Consider the following 9,721-nt stretch of genomic DNA (forward strand, 5'->3'; position numbering starts at 1 on the left):
CGACATCTTGTTTTTACAGTACACACTGCAGCAAAAATGACTAAATAACTAGAGATGAGCGAGCATACTCGCTAAGGACAAATACTCGAGTAGAGATGAGCGAACGTATTCGTCCGAGCTTGATGCTCGTTCGACTATTAGCGTGTTCGAGATGCTCGTTACTCGTAACGAGTACCACGCGATGTTCGGGTTACTTTCACTTTCATCTCTGAGACGTTAGCGCACTTTTCTGGCCAATAAAAAGACAGGGAAGGCATTACAACTTCCTACTGCGACGTTCAAGCCCTATACCACCCCCCTGCAGTGAGTGGCTGGCGAGATCAGGTGTCACCGGAGTATTAAAATCGGCCCCTCCCGCGGCTCGCCACAGATGCGTTCTGACAGAGATCAGGGACAGTGCTGCTGGTGCCGGAGCTGCTATAGGGAGAGCATTAGGAGTTATTTTAGGCTTCAAGAACCCCAACGGTCCTTCTTAGGGCCACATCTAACCGTGTGCAGTAGTGTGGAGGCTGCTTTTAGCAGTGTTGCACTTTTTTTTTTTTTTGTATATTGGCCGTGCAGAGCATTGCGTCCTGCGGTAATACTCCAGGGCCAGAAGTGTGGAGGCAGGGCCAGAAGACATATTATACATTGAATATATGCAGTGGGCCTTTTCTAAAAAATATTGGGCAAAAAAATTATTTGGCCTGCCAGTCACTGTGCTCAGTGTTCTGGGTCTGTGTGTGCTGGGTGTAGTAGTTCTACAAAATCATACGCAGCTAGCTAAGTGTTACAGCAGGCTTGCGCCAAATTATTTCCTGGCGTTCCGTAAACGAAGTCAGCCTCCAACCACAGGCCAATAAGCGGCACATTTAATTACAGCGTTCTGTTTCTGCACTACTGGTAATACACCATGCTGAGGGGTAGGGGTAGGCCTATAGGACGTGGACGCGGGCGAGGACGCGGAGGCCCAAGTCAGGGTGTGGGCACAGGCCGAGCCAGTGCGGTGGCCAGGGGTAGAGGCAGGACCAGACCGAATAATCCACCAACTGGTTCCCAAAGCGCCCCCTCGCGCCATGCCACCCTGCAGAGGTCAAGGTGCTCTACGGTGTGGCAGTTTTTCACATAGACGCCTGACCACCGAAGAACAGTGGTGTGCAACCTTTGTCGCGCCAAGATCAGCTGGGGAGGCACCACCACCAGCATGTGCAGGCATATGATGGCCAAGCACCCCACAAGGTGGGACGATGCCCGTTCACCGCCTCCGGTTTGCACCACTGCCTCTCCCCCTGTGCCCCAACCTGCCACTGAGATTCAACCCCCTTCTGAGGACACAGGCACTACCGTCTCCTGGCCTGCACCCACACCCTCACCTCCGCTGTCCTTGGCCCCATCCAGCAATGTCTCTCAGCGCAGCGTCCAGACGTCGCTAGCGGCACTGTTTGAGCGCAAGCGCAAGTACGCCGCCACGCACCCGCACGCTCAAGCGTTAAACGTGCACATTGCCAAATTGATCAGCCTTGAGATGCTGCCGTATAGGCTTGTGGAAACGGAGACTTTCAAAAGCATGATGGCGGCGGCGGCCCCGTGCTACTCGGTTCCCAGTCGCCACTACTTTTCCCGATGTGCCGTCCCAGGCCTGCACGACCACGTCTCCCGCAACATTGTACGCGCCCTCACCAACACGGTTACTGCCAAGGTCCACTTAACAACAGACACGTGGACAAGCACAGGCGGGCAGGGCCACTATATCTCCCTGATGGCACATTGGGTGAATTTAGTGGAGGCTGGGACAGAGTCAGAGCCTGGGACCGCTCACGTCCTACCCACCCCCCGAATTGCGTGCCCCAGCTCGGTGGTGGTATCTGCAGCGGTGTATGCTTCCTCCACTAAACCACCCTCCTCCTCCAACGCAACCTCTGTCTCGCAATCAAGATGTGTCAGCAGCAGCACGTCGCCAGCAGTCGGTGTCACACGGCGTGGCAGCACAGCGGTGGGCAAGCGTCAGCAGGCCGTGCTGAAACTACTCAGCTTAGGAGAGAAGAGCTACACGGCCCATGAACTGCTGCAGGGTCTGACAGAGCAGACCGACTGCTGGCTTGCGCCGCTGAGCCTCCAACCGGGCATGGTCGTGTGTGACAACGGCCGTAACCTGGTGGCGGCTCTGCAGCTCGGCAGCCTCATGCACGTGCCATGCTTGGCCCATGTCTTTAATTTGGTGGTTCAGCGCTTTCTGAAAAGCTACCCACACTTGTCATACCTGCTCGGAAAGGTGCGCCAGCTCTGCGCACATTTCCGCAAGTCCCACACGCACGCTGCCACCCTGCGGACCCTGCAACATCGTTTTAATCTGCCAGTGCACCGACTGCTGTGCGACGTGCCCACACAGTGGAACTCTGCGCTCCACATGTTGGCCAGGCTCTATGAGCAGCGTAGAGCTATAGTGGAATACCAACTCCAACATGGGCGGCGTAGTGGGAGTCAGCCTCCTCAATTCTTTACAGAAGAGTGGGCCTGGTTGGCAGACATCTGCCAGGTCCTTGGAAACTTTGAGGAGTCTACCCAGATGGTGAGCGGCGATGCTGCAATCATTAGCGTCACCATTCCTCTGCTATGCCTCTTGAGAACTTCCCTGCAAAGCATAAAGGCAGACGCTTTGGAATCGGAAACGGAGGCGGGGGAAGACAGTATGTCGCTGGATAGTCAGAGCACCCTCATGTCTATATCTCAGCGCGTTGAGGAGGAGGGGGAGGAGCATGAGGAGAAGGGGGAAGAGACAGCTTGGCCCACTGCTGAGGGGACAGATGCTGCTTGCCTGTCATCCTTTCAGCGTGTATGGCCAGAGGAGGAGGAGGAGGATCCTGAAAGTGATCTTCCTAGTGAGGACAGCCATGTGTTGCGTACAGGTACCCTGGCACACATGGCTGACTTCATGTTAGGATGCCTTTCTCGTGACCCTCGCGTTACACGCATTCTGGCCACTACGGATTACTGGGTGTACACACTGCTCGACCCACGGTATAAGGAGAGCCTTTCCACTCTCATTCCCGAAGAGGAAAGGGGTTCGAGAATGATGCTATACCACAGGGCGCTGGTGGACAAACTGATGGTAAACTTCCCATCCGACAGTGCTAGTGGCCGAAGGCGCATTTCCGCGGCCCAGGTAGCAGGGGAGGCGCAGAGATCAGGCAGCATGTACAGCGCAGCAGGGGAACATTATCCAAGGCCTTTGCCAGCTTTATGGCTCCCCAGCAAGACTGTGTCACCGGTCCCCAGTTAAGGCTGAGTTGGCGGGAGCACTGTAAAAGGATGGTGAGGGAGTACGTAGCCGATCGCACGACCGTCCTCGGTGACGCCTCTGCCCCCTACAACTACTGGGTGTCAAAGCTGGACACGTGGCCTGAACTCGCGCTGTATGCCCTGGAGGTGCTTGCTTGTCCTGCGGCTAGCGTCTTGTCAGAGAGTGTGTTTAGTGCGGCTGGGGGAATCATCACGGATAAGCGTACCCGCTTGTCAACCGACAGTGCCGACAGGCTTACACTCATCAAGATGAACAAAGCCTGGATTTCACCAGACTTCTCTTCTCCACCAGCGGACAGCAGCGATACCTAAACAATACGTAGGCTGCACCCGCGGATGGAAGCATCGTTCTCTATCACCATCCAAAACCTGGACCTTTTCGCTTCATCTATCTGTGTATAATATTCCTCCTCCTCCTCCTGCTCCTCCTCCTAAAACCTCACATAATCACGCCGAACGGGCAATTTTTCTTAGGCCCACAAGGCTCAGTCATATAATTTTTCTAAACAATTTTTATACGTTTCAATGCTCATTAAAGCGTTGAAACTTTCACCTCAACCAATTTTTATTTTATCTGGGCTGCCTCCAGGCCTAGTTACCAATTAAGCCACATTAACCAAAGCGATTAATGGGTTTCACCAGCCCTCTCGGTTGGGCATGGGCAATTTTTCTCAGGTACATTAGTACTGTTGGTACACCAATTTTTGGGGGCCCTCGCCTACAGTGTAATCCAATTAATTTTTTGCCCACCTGCATTACAGCTGACGTAACATCAGTTGTGTTGGGCAATGCAATGGGATATATTTATGTACCGCCGGTGGCTTCCTGGCACCCACCCATGCTGTGGGTCCACAGGGAGTTGTAACTGCATCTGTCCACTTCTAAAGAAACCCAGTCTGACTGGGGCATGCAGTGTGGGCCGAAGCCCACCTGCATTAAACATGACATTACCTCAGCTGTGATGGGCAATGCAATGGGATATATTTATGTACCGCCGGTGGCTTCCTGGCACCCACCCATGCTGTTGGTCCACAGGTACTTCACAGTAGGGAGTTGTACCTGCCTGTGTCTATGAATTAAAAACCACTGTCAGGTTGGGGCATGCAGTGTGGGCCGAAGCCCACCTGCATTTAATCTGACATTAGCTCTGCTGTCCAGGGCACTGCAATGGGATATTTTTATGTACCGCCGGTGGGTTCCAGGGAGCCACCCATGCTGTGGGTGCACACGGAATTCCCATTGCGGAGTTGTACCTGCCTGTGACTATTTATAAAAAAATGCGGTCTGACTGGGGCATGCAGACACCTTCACAGAATGAATAGTGTGTGGCACATAGGTTTCCCATTGCTATGCCCACGTCTGCAGCTCCAGATGGAGGTGGCACAGGATTGGCTTTCTCATTGCTTATGTACAGCATTGTGGACTATCGCCCAGCCCCTTTTAAAGAGGGTCACTGCCTAGCCGTGCCAACCCTCTGCAGTGTGTGCCTGCTTTTCCTCTGGCAGACGCACTTATAAATAGACATGAGGGTGGCGTGGCATGAGGGCAGCTGAAGGCTGGGCAGGGACAGTTTGGTGTGCGCTGTGGACACTGGGTCATGCGGGGGGGGGGGGGGGTTGGGCAGCATGTAACCCAGGAGAGGTGGCAGTGGAGTGTCATGCAGGCAGTGATTGTGCTTTGTTGGAGGTAGTGTGGTGCTTAGCTAAGGTATGCATTACTAATGAGGGCTTTTCAGAAGTAAAAATTGTTGGGAGGGGGGGGGGCACTCTTGCCGCTATTGTGGCTTAATAGTGGGACCTGTGAACTTGAGATGCAGCCCAACATGTAGCCCCTCGCCTGCCCTATCCGTTGCTGTGTCGTTCCCATCACTTTCTTGAATTGCCCAGATTTTCACAAATGGAAACCTTAGCGAGCATCGGCGATATACAAAAATGCTCGGGTCGCCCATTGACTTCAATGGGGTTCGTTACTCGAAACGAACCCTCGAGCATCGCGAAAACTTCGTCCCGAGTAACGAGCACCCGAGCATTTTGGTGCTCGCTCATCTCTATACTCGAGCGAGTATTGTCCTTAGCGAGTACCTGCACGCCCGAGAGAAAAGATTCGGGAACGGCGGGGGAGAGCGGGGGGTAATGGGGGGGATCTCCCCCCCCCCCCCCCCCGCCCCCTCCTGCTCACTCCCACAACACAGCGCTCACCCCAGCCGGCACCCGAATCTTCTCTCACGAGCGGGCAGGTACTCGCTAAGGACAATACTTGCTCATCTCTATTAATAACCTTATTCTGTGGGTCGGTACGATTACGACGCTACCAAATTTACATTACAAAAAAAGCCCTTGTTGCTGTATTACATTTAAAAAATATAAAATCTTTGGAAAAACATTGAATTATTTTCTGCTGCCAGAACTGTCTTTTCTTTTGGAGCTTATACCACTTTTTGATCGCTTTTTATTATATTTTTTCTCGGAACCAGGGTGACCAATAAAGCTCCATTCTGATTTTGTGTAGGTTTTTTTTTTTTCAAGGATGCCGTTCACCTTCCAGGATAAATAATAATTGATGATTTTGATGTATCGATGAAGCAGTGATACCAAATATGTTTTTTTTTGTTTTGGGTTCTTTATTAGAAATATGGGAAAAGAGGCATATTTTTACTTTTATTATCTTTTTATTTTTCTTCTAAAGATTGATAAAACTTTTTTTAACTCATTTTTACATCTTCTTTTAGTCCCCTTAGGGGACATGTACTTGGAATCGTTTGCTTGCTTACACCAGTGATTCACAACTATGGTGCCACGGCTCCCAGGCTCAGAATCACGCAGCCGTCTGTAAATGGGCGTTCAATGCATGGCACGCCAGGACACACACGGGGTTGGAGTGGAATTACTGTGTATTAGCCGTTGCTCGTAATTGCAGGCACAGCTCTCATTGATATCAATTAGAAGGCGGAATTTATTTTTGCAGCTTGTGAATTTTATCGCTATTTCTGCTGCAGGATTCACCTCTTCTCAATGAGTCGGTGAATTCTACACAAAAATACGCAATTAAATCCACTTCAAAACCCGCGGAACGCATTGCGCAATTAAAAACGCAATAAAACCTACACTATTTGACAAAATCCCCATCCGCGCTGTGTTCTTTCGCAGTGCAGGAGATTTCATTTCTTGGTCACATTATCACATCACGTGGTTTTATAATTGATCCAGACAAGGTACGGGCTATTGTGGATTGGGTGCAGCCTAAGAATTTTTAGGTCACTTTAAAGATTTTTTGGTTTTGCTAATTTCTACCGAAAGTTTACACTGGGATTTTCAGTGATCATGAAGCCTTTGACAGACATGACCAAGAAGGGTGCTGTCCCGTCTGTGCAGCACATGAGCACTAAGCTCAGCACGGACGCAGGGTGATGATAACCACGACTGTAGTTAATCAACTATTGCAATGACGATGTGGGCACCACAACTGAAGTACGTAACCCAGAAGTAGGCCCATGCGACACCAGTTCAACTCTCCGCACGTGACAGGTAACGTACATACGGTAGAAAATAGCCACACACCACGCTATGTGGGACGATAGCACCACTCCAGGGAAAGTGAAGGTAGCCTGGCCCTAACCTAGCAGGGAGGGGGATGGGTCCCTGCCTAAAGCCGGGATATCGCCTTGATAAGAGGAGGCCCAGCGATCTTCTTTCTGGGCCCTGATTGTCCCTATAGGAACCCCTGGAGAGATGAAACTGACATGCGAAGCAAAAACAGAAATGAAAAGCAACAAAACAAACTGGAAAGGAACCAGCAGCTACTTATCTGCAAGTTGGAAAACACCCAGCACAGGAGAGCTCCACACTCCAAGTTCTCTGGTATGGAACGGCATAAGCAGCACTGAACACCAGCAGGGGTGAGAATATATAGCCACTCTGCACCTAAAACAATGGCAGAGTGAATAGAAAACCACACCTCCATCCTACTCTTAGGCATGGCTAATCCAGCATGCAGCAAGGCAGACAGCACCAGCAGACCCTGCACATAATGCATTAACCCTTGACCTGCTTAACCAAGCAACAGGTCTTTGCCTGAGTTGAAGCCACCATGCCACAAAGTTGTCATGACTGACAAGCCGCGACTGGTGCCTTTTCTTCAGAGTGGTCCTCTAGTGTAGTAAAAGCTTTCAATACTCTGAAGGCGTGTTTCTCCTCTGCGCCTATTCTTATTTAACCTGATTCTTCTGAACCTTTTGTGGTGGAGGTGGATGCTTCAGAGGTGGGAGCGGGAGCAGTTCTGTTTCAAGCACTTGAAAGATTTCCATCCTTGTGCTTTCTTTTCACGGACGTTTGAACAGAATTATGATATTGGGGACAAGGAAGTGTTGGCTATTAGGTGGATTTTTGAGTAGTGGCGGCATCTTTTGGAGAGAGCTCAACATAAGGTGACAGTTTTTACGGAACACAAAAATCTGGTGTATTTGGAGCCTGCAAGGAAATGTAACCCTAGGCAAACTTGGTGGTCTTTATTTTTTTCTCACTTTGAATTTATTGTCACATATCGTCCTGGTTATAAAAATGTCAGAGCAGATGCTCTTTAGGAGTTTTCTCCTAGTAGTCTTCGATGAACCTCCTGCCCACATTTTGTCTGAAGCGTTTTGGTGTCTTTGGTTTGGATTTGGAGGAACAGAATTATAAGGCACAGGATTTTGCCCCTCCAAACCTTTTGGAAGGAAGGCTTTTTGTTGCTATACATCCAAGACACCAATTATTGTCTGACATGCAGAGCTCTGTTCTTCCTGGTCATCTGGGTATCAACGATACTTAAAGGTTAATAATGGGTGGCTGGGGCCTTAGGCAATGATCATGCTATCCTTGAATTTTGGATAAAAAGGGGAGGAAGACCTTAGAAGACTCAGACCTCAAGATTGGATTTCAGAAAGGCAGATTTTAATGGACTCAAAAAGAGGGTAGGAAAATCCAATAGCTGGATGTTCTTAATGATAGAAATGTCCAAAGGTTGGGAAATATTGTGAAATTAGATTCTCAAAGCAAAATTGTTAACAATCCCCAAAAGAAAGAAGAATAGGAAGCATTTACAGACTAGGGTGGATGAGCACATAACTTAAATACATGCTAAAAAGGAAAAAAATGTGTTTATTAAGTGGAAAGAGGGGGGAATATCTAAAAAAGAATATAATGCCGTCTGTAGAAACTGTAGGGCAAGTGTCAGAAAAGCTAAAGCTAATAATGAATTGAAGCTTACAACAGAGGCTAAAAGCAGTAAAAAGGATTTGAGGGGTATGTTAAAAGTAAAAGAAAATCAACTATGCTATTGGATGCTTACAAGATGAAAATGGTGAATTTGTTAAGAATGATGTAGAGAAGGCCGAACTTTTAAATTCCTATTTTGTATCTATTTTTTCTTATAAAGTAGATGTAACATCAACTGATCTTCCCTGTGCTATTGGGGGAATAAAGAAAAAGCAGGATATCTATAAACAGAGAAATGGTGATGTCAGGACAGGGTCCGGGATAATGGAAGTCTCTGAGAAAACCTGCAACCCCTGTCCCTGCCTACTTGCCGCCCTGGGCTAACCCCCAGGGCGACAACTGGGTGGCGGTCAATACACTCACTAGGGAAGCGGGACACGGGAAAGACAAACAGACACTGGAGACAAACAAACAGTAGAATGGTCAGACTATCCGGGTCGGCAATAGGAGGGTACGCGGTACAAAGGGGTCAGGCAAAAATGAAGTCAAGTCCAAAAGCAGAAGTCAGAAAGCCGGGGTCACAACAGGAGTCAAAACAATACGTGGGTGCAGCTGGAAGACCAAACTAACACTGGCAAGGCTGGAAGGAAAACACACACATTTAAATGCTGTCAGAACTCCCGCCCCAGCAGCTGATTGGGGCGGGGAGCCTGACAGCAGCAGGGCCCAATCAGGGAGGTGCTGGAACACCGCCCCCAGCCTTGCTGAACAGACAGATACCAAGGAAATGGGGACGCTGCGCGAGGCAGCACCAGCTGCCTCCCTAGCAGCCCGGCGGCAACCAGATTTACAGTGGCCAGGGGAGATCACTAGAACCGGGGCTCCCCTGCGCCGCACTCCTGCAACCCGGGTGGTAGGACCGGTAGTGCGGCTACAGAGGCCACGAGAGTCGCCAGTTCTAACAGGTGAGGGGACACTTAGCTAACTTACATGAATCCAAGTCTCCAGGTCTAGATAAGTTACATCCTAGAATACTAAAAGAAGCAGCAGAGGTAATTGCTGAACCACTCGCTGTAATCTTTGAAAATACATGAAGAACAGAAGAAGTCCCAGAAGATTGGAAAAGGGCAAATATTGTCCTTATATTTAAAAAAAAGGGAAGAAGGTGGATCCAGGAAACTACAGGCCTGTGAGCCTGACTTCTATACTGGTAAAGATTTTTGAACAAATGATTAAACAGCATGTATGCA

The sequence above is a fragment of the Eleutherodactylus coqui genome, chromosome 6 (genome assembly GCF_035609145.1).
Source record: "Eleutherodactylus coqui strain aEleCoq1 chromosome 6, aEleCoq1.hap1, whole genome shotgun sequence".
Classification (NCBI taxonomy): domain Eukaryota; kingdom Metazoa; phylum Chordata; class Amphibia; order Anura; family Eleutherodactylidae; genus Eleutherodactylus; species Eleutherodactylus coqui.